This window comes from Microtus pennsylvanicus, chromosome 13, assembly GCF_037038515.1.
Source record: "Microtus pennsylvanicus isolate mMicPen1 chromosome 13, mMicPen1.hap1, whole genome shotgun sequence".
Taxonomy (NCBI): domain Eukaryota; kingdom Metazoa; phylum Chordata; class Mammalia; order Rodentia; family Cricetidae; genus Microtus; species Microtus pennsylvanicus.
Window position 1 is genome coordinate 83,885,599 of NC_134591.1, and position 11,466 is coordinate 83,897,064.

Below are 11,466 nucleotides of genomic sequence, written 5' to 3' on the forward strand. Positions count from 1 at the left end.
AGGATTTTAATTTTTATGAATATATTTGTTTCAATTATTTCAACCAGAATGAACTATCTATGTTTATTTCTGAGACAGGGTCTCACTGTGGAGCCTAGATGGGCCTTAAACTCCTTGCATAGCCTAAAGTATCCTTAAACTTGGTGCCAATCTTTCTACCTTAACCTCTGCTCCTAGGACTGCAAGCTTGAGCTACCTAATACCCAGTACAATCCCTCTCTCTTTGTAGTAACAGTTCAGGCTGAGTTCAAGCTGGCCTTTAACTCAGATCTTTCCACTTTAGCCTTCAAAGTAGCTACGATTACAGGATTCTACCATATCACCATGGCTGGCTAGGATGAGCTTTTATGAAGAATAAATTAGTTTGCATTTGGAATCATGAAGTACTTTGTAATTTAGTTACTTGATTTATTTAATTCTGCAGCTAATGATCCTGAGAATCAAAGTGTGGAGTAATGACTTATCAAAGGTGAGACATTTGGGTAAAATAAAACCCAGATCTCACTCTTCATTTCTGGGCCTAGTGCTTTTCACATTATATGTGTAATTTTCTGAAAACCAACCTAGGTACTTTGGAAGAAAGGGAGGTGGGGGGATGTTAAAGGAAAGGGGTATTATACTGCACCCCCTTTCTGTGACCACAAGTTTAGGAGTTACAGGTTTCCAGAAGCCATTGTTTAGACATAATGCATCTAGGCTTACTATGGCCAATGCTCAGAGATCTGATATTGTGCTAATAAAATTGTTATTTGCTTTTTAGGAGAGAGTTACTTGTGCACCTCCAATGAACCATTTTGTAATGTTGATCACACCGAAAATGTTAATCCAAACTGGTCTGTGAACATCCAGGGAGGTACAACCCGAGCCTTGGTCATAGCCTCTGCGAAAGCGAAGTGAAAGAAAGCAAGGGCTTCATCAAATCCCCAAGTTAGTGACTGTGATTCAAAGTGGAGTGAAGCCGAGGAAGGCCATGCGGATCCTTCTCAATAAAAGGACTGCCCATTCTTTTTAGCAGGTCCTAACAGATATCACCGAAGCCATTAAACTAGATTCAGGTGTGGTTAAGAGGCTGTGTACCCTGAATGGAAAGCAGGTAGGTGGCTTCCCACAGCTCGCCATCTTTCCTTCTTTGAGTTTACATGTTAATTATCTTTGCTGGTGTTTGCTGATGTCCTATACGGTCTGGAACTTGCTGTATAGAATAGGCCAAGCTTGAGCTTGGGCTCCACTGCCTTCCCAAATGCTAGGATTAGAGGCATGCAGCATGTCCAGCTATTTATGTGCAGGATTAGGGGCTTGCAGCATGTCCAGCTCCTTGTGTTCAGGATTAGAGGCATGCAGCATGTCCGGCTCCTTGTGTGCAGGATTAGAGGTGTAGAGCATGTCCAGCTCCTCATGCTGTTGCAGTTATATCAACAACAGAATGTCGTGGTCTCCTGGAATTGGTCCTTGACGATTTACACAAGGATTATATGTGTGAATTAGCCTTTAGCAAGAAAGATGTAAGGGCCTCCCATTTTTCCAGCTATCTTAGAATCCTCGTACTCCTCATTTTTTAGAAGGAAAGATGTCAATTTCCAAGGAAAAGGATAAGTTTAGTGGTGTCATGTGCTAAACAGGAAGTTATCCAGAAATTATTATCAATTAGTGTTTAGTGGTTTGTGCCATGGGACAATGGTCTGTACCCTGTCACTTGTATTTTAAATAAATGCTGTTTGACCAGTAACCAGGCAGGAAGTATAGGCGGGGCAACCAGGCAGGAAGTAGAGGTGAAACAACAAGAATTCTGAGAAGAGGGAAGTTTCAGTCTGCAGTCTTCATCCAGACACAGAGGAAGCCAGACACAGCAAGCAAGATGTGATTGCCTTGTCAAGAAAGGTACCAAGCCACATGACTAACACAGACAAGTCTTATGGGCTAATATAAGTTATAAGAGTTAATAAGAATCCTGAACTACTAGACCAATCAGTTTATAATTAATGTAGGTCTCTATGTGTTTACTTGGAACTAAGTAGATGTGTGACCTGGTAGGACACAAACCTCAGTCAACAGAATGATGTGCCAATGTGGGGCTGACCAAATCCACTTTAAAGCCTTAAAGAGCTTGGGAAGTTATTCTAGATAGAATAGAGTTAAGCACAGCTGATAGCAGCACTTTCTCGGGTAGGCTCTGCTTGCTAGAGGCAAGTGCTCTTGTTTAAGAGAGGCTTCCTGGGGCTGGAGAGATGGCTCAGAGGTTAAGAGCATTGCCTGCTCTTCCAATGGTCCTAAGTTCAATTCCTAGCAAACACATGGTGGCTCACAACCATGTTTATTCGGTTTATTGGATACAATGTCTTTGCAGGTGGGTTTTGCTGATGTGAGGTTATCTGTTGCTTGAGTTTTTGTGCATGAAGTTAGCTTTGTTGGTGTGGGGTTTTCCTTGTACTTTCTGTAAGGCTGGGTTTGTGGCTATGTGTTGTTTAAATCTGGTTTTGTCATGGAATATCTTGTTTCCTCCATCGATGGTGATTGAAAGGTTTGCTGGGTATAGATATCTGTGCTTGCATCTGTGGTCTCTTAGTGTCTGCAGCACATCTGACCAGGGCTTTCTGGCTTTCTCGGTTTCCATTGAGAAGTCAGGTGTATTTCTGAGAGGTCTATCTTTCTATGTTACTTAACCTTTCCCCCCTGCAGCTCATAATATTCTGTCTTTATTCTATATGTTGTGTGTTTTAATTATTATATGGCGAGTGGACTTTATTTTGATCCAGTCTATCTTGTGTTGTGTAAGCTTCTTCTATCTTTGTAGGGATATGCTTGTTTAAGTTTGGGAAGTTTTCTTGTATGATTTTGTTGAATGTTTTCAGTGTCTTTGAGCTGGCATTCTTCTCCTTCTATCCCTATCATTCTTAGGTTTTGTCTTTTTATGTTTTCCCAGAATTCCTGGATATTTTGTGTTAAAAATTTGTTTGAGTTAATGTTTTCTTTGACTGAAATTATTTCATATAGCTATCTTTAACCCCTGAGAGTCTCTATTCCATCTTTTCTATTATGTTCCTCCACTTCTTACAGTGGCTGTCTGAGTCTTTGGGAACTGTTTTTTGTCTGCTCTGTGTCTCATGCTCTCTTGCTCTGTTCTCCTTGGTTGCTCTCACAGCTTGTGCTGTAGAGTTCCTCTCTTGGTCCTCTCAGCAGGAACCTCTTCTGCCTGCTGTCTAGATAACTCAAGTCATGTTTGTGAGGACCCCTGCTGGATTGCTGTTCAATCATCTCTTGGTCCTCTCAATATTGTATTTGAGATTACCATTTTGGTGCAGGACTGTGTTTGTTGCTTGTGGGGGTCCATTGGATGGTAGTGGTTATTGGTTCTGCCTACCTGCAGGAAACTCTCCTTTTTGCTGGAGAAACTGAGGCAGTCAGGGTATAGGTCCATGGTTTTGCCTCACTATGGAGGGCCTAGAAAATGTGGTGGCTTGTCACTCAACTTTTGGTACTCTTTGTATGGGAGCAAGCTACTTTCTTTCAGAGGTTATGGTTAGGGTTATGGTTAGGGGCCCAAAAACTCCATAAAATGAGGATAAAGAACAAAAATAATAAGGAGGGAAACTGGGCTGTCTGCTCTTCTATAGTTCCTGAGTTCAATTCCCATCAAATACATGGTGGCTCCAAACCATCTGAGAAGAGATCTGGCGCCCTCCTCTGGCTTGTTAGTATAAATGGAGGCAGAAAGTTTTATACATAATAAATTAATCTTTAAAAAAATAAAAAAAATAAGGAGGGAAACTGACAATAAAATACTTTAAAAGATGGTTGACCATTTAACTTCTGAACAGGTTGTTAGCAATAATTAAGATGACTATAGTGATTAAGAATGTATTTGATAAATCGGTCTAGGTTTGGGTTTGAGTATATATATCATATAGAAAATTCTATATGATCTTTGTCATTTGATTTCTGCTCATCTAGTAGGGCAACTGCTACTGTCTTGAGGCTCAGCTGGGTAATTCTAGCTCTTGAGGCACTCTGGGCAAGCCTAGCAATCAGGAGCACCGATGGGAAGTAGATTGTGATCCATGAGATTGCCAATAGGGATCCATGAGAGTTGTTTTTCTTTTTCCCTAAATTTTATAGTTGATTTCTACCTCAAGTTCTTTCTTATCCCACCTTCCTCTGAAGAGGTAATACTATCTACCATTATGCGATTGTGTTAATTGCTATTGTCTTTAATCCCAGCTATGTGGTCCTAGCTAATGAGGGATTCTGGTTGGCAATCATGTTCCCCAGATTGGACCTGATATCTTATATACCACATCTATTTGACAATAGATTGTTGCTGTGCTTGTCCTACTTTATCACTTGGTGGCCCAGTAACACACAGCTCATGATGGGCAGTTCAGTTCTCATGTTAAGTTGTTGGCCCACTGTCAAATGTTCAGATACTTCCAGTGCCTGAGATAAATGGAATGTGCTCATATGATTGACTATTTTATTTTTTTTAATATGGTTCTATGGAAACCAGTGGCAAAACTTGAAATGACTTTAATAGGTATTGCATCTCCCAATTCTCCAATGTTCCTATCTTGTGAGTTATTAGGTTTTGTTCTTTTTCTATATTCTCTCTCTCTCTGTCTCTGTCTCTGTGTACGTGTGTGTAGACTATCCAGCACAGGCTTTAAAACGCACAGTGATCTTCCTGCCTCTGGTGTCCAGATTGCAGGTAGTAAAAGAATGCACTACCACATATAGCTTGAAAATAATTTTCATGGTCTACATCTCCTGTTCTTATCATGGCCAAGGAGTCCAGAAGATGGTGTCAGAAGCCCTGTTACTAGAGTTACAGATAGTAGTAAACAGATATGTACCAGGAATAGAATCTGGATGCTCTGACAGAATCTTCAGTGCTCTTAACTGGTAAGATATTTTCTATACTAAGTTTTCTATTCTTGATTTTCCTGTCCAAGGCAGCCTGGTCAGGCTCAAACACCTGATGCTGGTTAAAAAGTAAAAAAAGTCTCCTCTATTTGAGAAAATAAATCTCAGGAAGGGATGAGCTCCCTAACTGTTTATCCAATACAACATGGTCAGCCAATTATCCATATATGCACAATCAACCAAAATGGATGCATCAGTTTGTATTCATGTGTTTCAGCATATGTATTCACCCAAACCTAACAAGGAAGAAATTGGAAGGGATTTGCAAATGGAGGGAATGAAGAGATAAAAAGGGAAAATGATGCAATATCCTTTAATTATCATTTTATGGTGCTGTAGGGAGGTTGCTAGTTGGTTTCTGGCTGTCTGGCTTGCTTATACCCAAAATAATCACACAAAAAATTGTATTAATAACTGCTTGGCCCATTAGCTCTATTACCTTCTTATTGGGTAGTTCTTTTTTAAATATTTTATTTATTTTTTATGTATACAATTTTCTGTCTGTGTGTATGCCTGATGGCCAAAAGAGGATGCCAGACCTCTTTACAGATGGTTGTGAGCCACCATGTGGTTGCTGGGAATCCGACTCGGGTCCTTTGGAAGAGCAGGCAATGCTCTTAACCACTGGGCCATCTCTCCAGCCCCTTGGCTAGTTCTTATATATTAATTTAACCCATTTCTATTAATCTGTGTAATGCCACGTGACTGGTTTACCTGCTAGATTCCAACTAGTGTTTGTCTCTGGCAGCTAAATGGCTTCTCCTAACTTTGCCTTCCTCCTCCCATGCTATAGACCAATCCAGTTTTCTTCATCCATCAACCAATAAAATACATAGACAGAAGGACCTTCCTCACCATTATGGAAATTAGTTATAAATAAAAAGAGGGACTAGAGAGATGGCTCAACAATTAAGAACACTGGGTGAGGGCTGGAGAGATGGCTATAAGGGAAAGGGTTTATTACACTGGTCAGTGACTCTGTAATGGAACACATACAAGTAACACCATATTTTGGAAAAGAACAGGAAGTGCTCTCAGAGACTGGAAGAGTTTCTACTAAAATGCCAATATTCCAGACTAGAACCCTGTGTTCCCCTAGGGTGGAATGGCAGAGCTGGGAAGGGCTGTGCTGGCTTAGTCATTTGATTTCTGCTCATTTAGTTGGGGAACTGCTTGAGGCTCAGCTGGGCAATTCTAGCTATTGAGGGATTCTGGGCAAGCCTAACAATCAAGAACACCAGTGGGTAGTAGATTGTGAGCAAATAGGGAGCCAATAAAGAGCCATGAGAGTTGTTTTTCTTCTTCCCTAAATTGTATAGTTGATTTCTACCTCCAGTTCTTATCCCACCTTCCTCTGAAGAGGTAACACTAACTACCATTATGGAATTGTGGTAACTGCTATTGTCTTGAATCCCAGCTAGGTGGTCCTAGCTATTGATGGACTCTGGGTGGCAATAATGAGCCCCAGTAGTAGGAAGTTTACAGGTTCTTTCAGTGTGGCCCCATATTTCGATATGGCACAAAAGCCATTAGTCCCGTCCGAGCTGATCACGTAGCTCTGCAGACAAGCTGTCTCTGCCCTGAACAAAAGCCAGGATGCCTGCTCCTAGCTTCTTTTGTTAAAATGTGGATTACCTGAGAAGAAATGTTTGACTGAAGCTGATGACTTAAGAGTTCAGACGTTTGGTGCTTCCTTTCTTTTGTAATTTGGAAGGTGTCTTATAGAGATGCTAATTCAGGGCCTACCTGACTGCTAGATGCAGATGTGACTTGAGCCCCGGCACCTAGTAAAAAATCTGCCCCCTAGAGCTCAGGAAGGCAGTCTAACAGACCAAGAGCCTGTGTTCTACTCCCTGCTGTGCAGTGCAGCTTCAACTGAAAGAAAAAGCCAGATTTAAATTAAAGTAGCCTCTGAGGTAAGCAGGTTAAAATGCTTTTTCATTTCACAATTTTGCCTTTTTGTTAATAGTCTGCTGTTTGTAGGCAAGTGAGTTCATATCCAAGGTGGATTGATTTCAGTACTGTGCCTCTAGTAAAGTTTAAAGTCAGAGATTGTGATGCATTCAGAAATTCCTTGATTGTACAGGATTTTAAGATTTTTCAGGCTAGCCTGAGTTTTTGTCTTTTCTCACAAGGTTAAGGATTGTTTTTTCAAAGTCTGTGAAGAATTTTGTTACAAGTTTAATGGGCATTTGCATTAGATCTGTAGATTGCTTTCAATAACATGGTCAATTTTGCTATGATTGGTGCTATCTTTACAAGAGAATAGGAAATCTTTCAATTTTCTGTTGGCTTAAATTTCTTCCTTCAGAGATTTAAAGTTCTTGTTATACAAGTTTTTCAATTTGTGTGATTAGAGTTACTCAAAAATTTATGATATTTGTGACTATCTCGTTCATGATATATGTAGAGGAGATACATTTGAGTTGTTTTCAGATTCTGTGTATGATAAAGTAATTCTGCTATGAACATGGTTAAGCACATGTCCTTGTTGTATGGTTGAGCATCTTTTGTATATAGGCCCAGAAGAGATAGCTGAGTTTTAAAGTGGTTTGTTGCCTAATTTTCTGAGAATTCAACAGCAGTGGAGGAGTTTCTCTTAAACATAAGTTGTGAGTTTTTGATCTTGGTCATGTTACAGAGATAAGATGGAGTCTCAGAGTTGTTTTGATTTGCATTTTCCAATGGTTAAGCATATAATATTTGAGCAATTTTTGAATGTTTTCAGTCATTTTAAGTTCATATAAAGTTATGGTAAAGAAAATTATGAAATTACGAATAATTGAAGAGCTGGTACTGACCGGCTAAACATGCAATCAAGAATAATTCGGAGAGCTGGTATTGACCGGCTAAATATGAAATTATCAATAATTGGGAAAGCTGGTTTTGACCTGCCAAACATGAAATTATGAAAATTGGGAGAGCTGGTTTTGACCGGCTAAACATGAAGTTACGGTATTAGAAATCTATAGATCAGTATTGACTGATGATGTGGAAAAATCATAATTGTGAGTTGCAGCGATTGAGAGTTGGCTGAAAGAGAGATTGACTATGAATGTTGAGTTGATATGCATGAGAAGAAATGTTTGACTGAAGCTGATGACTTAAGAGTTCAGACGTTTGGTGCTTCCTTTCTTTTGTAATTTGGAAGGTGTCTTATAGAGATGCTAATTCAGGGCCTACCTGACTGCTAGATGCAGATGTGACTTGAGCCCTGGCACCTAGTTAAAAATCTGCCCGCCAGAGCTCAGGAAGGCAGTCTAACAGACCAAGAGCCTGTGTTCTACTCCCTGCTGTGCAGTGCAGCTTCAACTGAAAGAAAAAGCCAGATTTAAATTAAAGTAGCCTCTGAGGTAAGCAGGTTAAAATGCTTTTTCATTTCACAATTTTGCCTTTTTGTTAATAGTCTGCTGTTTGTAGGCAAGTGAGTTCGTATCCAAGGTGGATTGATTTTAGTACTGTGCCTCTAGTAAAGTTTAAAGTCAGAGATTGTGATGCATTCAGAAGTTCCTTGATTGTACAGGATTTTAAGATTTTTCAGGCTAGCCTGAGTTTTTGTCTTTTCTCACAAGGTTAAGGATTGTTTTTTCAAAGTCTGTGAAGAATTTTGTTACAAGTTTAATGGGCATTTGCATTAGATCTGTAGATTGCTTTCAATAACATGGTCAATTTTGCTATGATTGGTGCTATCTTTACAAGAGAATAGGAAATCTTTCAATTTTCTGTTGGCTTAAATTTCTTCCTTCAGAGATTTAAAGTTCTTGTTATACAAGTTTTTCAATTTGTGTGATTAGAGTTACTCAAAAATATTTATGATATTTATGAGTATCTCGTTCATGATATATGTAGAGGAGATACATTTGAGTTGTTTTCAGATTCTGTGTATGATAAAGTAATTCTGCTATGAACATGGTTAAGCACATGTCCTTGTTGTATGGTTGAGCATCTTTTGTATATAGGCCCAGAAGAGATAGCTGAGTTCTAAAGTGGTTTGTTGCCTAATTTTCTGAGAATTCAACAGCAGTGGAGGAGTTTCCTTTAAACATAAGTTGTGAGTTTTTGATCTTGGTCATGTTACAGAGATAAGATGGAGTCTCAGAGTTGTTTTGATTTGCATTTTCCAATGGTTAAGCATATAATATTTGAGCAATTTTTGAATGTTTCCAGTCATTTTAAGTTCATATAAAGTTATGGTAAAGAAAATTATGAAATTATGAATAATTGAAGAGCTGGTACTGACCGGCTAAACATGCAATCAAGAATAATTCGGAGAGCTGGTATTGACCGGCTAAATATGAAATTATCAATAATTGGGAAAGCTGGTTTTGACCTGCCAAACATGAAATTATGAAAATTGGGAGAGCTGGTTTTGACCGGCTAAACATGAAGTTACGGTATTAGAAATCTATAGATCGGTATTGACTGATGGAAAAATCATAATTGTGAGTTGCAGCGATTGAGAGTTGGCTGAAAGAGAGATTGACTATGAATGTTGAGTTGATACGCATGAGAAGAAATGTTTGACTGAAGCTGATGACTTAAGAGTTCAGACGTTTGGTGCTTCCTTTCTTTTGTAATTTGGAAGGTGTCTTAGAGATGCTAATTCAGGGCCTACCTGACTGCTAGATTGCTAGATGCAGATGTGACTTGAGCCCTGGCACCTAGTTAAAAATCTGCCCGCCAGAGCTCAGGAAGGCAGTCTAACAGACCAAGAGCCTGTGTTCTACTCCCTGCTGTGCAGTGCAGCTTCAACTGAAAGAAAAAGCCAGATTTAAATTAAAGTAGCCTCTGAGGTAAGCAGGTTAAAATGCTTTTTCATTTCACAATTTTGCCTTTTTGTTAATAGTCTGCTGTTTGTAGGCAAGTGAGTTCGTATCCAAGGTGGATTGATTTTAGTACTGTGCCTCTAGTAAAGTTTAAAGTCAGAGATTGTGATGCATTCAGAAGTTCCTTGATTGTACAGGATTTTAAGATTTTTCAGGCTAGCCTGAGTTTTTGTCTTTTCTCACAAGGTTAAGGATTGTTTTTTCAAAGTCTGTGAAGAATTTTGTTACAAGTTTAATGGGCATTTGCATTAGATCTGTAGATTGCTTTCAATAACATGGTCAATTTTGCTATGATTGGTGCTATCTTTACAAGAGAATAGGAAATCTTTCAATTTTCTGTTGGCTTAAATTTCTTCCTTCAGAGATTTAAAGTTCTTGTTATACAAGTTTTTCAATTTGTGTGATTAGAGTTACTCAAATATTTATGATATTTATGAGTATCTCGTTCATGATATATGTAGAGGAGATACATTTGAGTTGTTTTCAGATTCTGTGTATGATAAAGTAATTCTGCTATGAACATGGTTAAGCACATGTCCTTGTTGTATGGTTGAGCATCTTTTGTATATAGGCCCAGAAGAGATAGCTGAGTTTTAAAGTGGTTTGTTGCCTAATTTTCTGAGAATTCAACAGCAGTGGAGGAGTTTCCTTTAAACATAAGTTGTGAGTTTTTGATCTTGGTCATGTTACAGAGATAAGATGGAGTCTCAGTTGTTTTGATTTGCATTTTCCAATGGTTAAGCATATAATATTTGAGCAATTTTTGAATGTTTTCAGTCATTTTAAGTTCATATAAAGTTATGGTAAAGAAAATTATGAAATTATGAATAATTGAAGAGCTGGTACTGACCGGCTAAACATGCAATCAAGAATAATTTGGAGAGCTGGTATTGACCGGCTAAATATGAAATTATCAATAATTGGGAAAGCTGGTTTTGACCTGCCAAACATGAAATTATGAAAATTGGGAGAGCTGGTTTTGACCGGCTAAACATGAAGTTACGGTATTAGAAATCTAAAGATTGGTATTGACTGATGGAAAAATCATAATTGTGAGTTGCAGCGATTGAGAGTTGGCTGAAAGAGAGATTGACTATGAATGTTGAGTTGATACGCATGCTGAGAAAGTAAACTCTGAATGATGTTCTGTACCAGCGGAGGAAACATTTTCAACTCAGGTGATTCTACTCTCCTTTAAGATAGGAGAATATAGTCTTTGGGAGCATAATTATACATACAGCATTGTGATGCATCCTAACAAGTAATGGCTGATACACAGTGCCTGAAAAGTTTATTTATCTCCACTAATCTCTTTACAGAGGTCGGCAGTCAATGACGGGTGTGAGGCTTCTCCCCAGATGCCTAAGACAGGGGCTTGCATAAAAGATGCCTGCTCCAATGACGGGAAAATTTGGGTAAATGAGGACTTTGTCCAAGTCAGGCGCGACATATCTGTCTTGTTGCAGAAGCAAAGGGTTTATTAAAATTAATAAGAGAGAGTGGATTGTGGGCCCATATTTCGATATGGCACAAAAGCCATAAGCCCGGTCCGAGCTGATCATGTAGCAATGCAGAAAAGCTGCCTCTGCCCTTAACAAAAGCCAGGATGCCTGCTCCTAGCTTCTTTTGTTAAAATGTGGATTACCTGAGAAGAAATGTTTGACTGAAGCTGATTACTTAAGAGTTCAGAATCCTTTGCTCATTTAAAACATCTGGGTGATCAGAA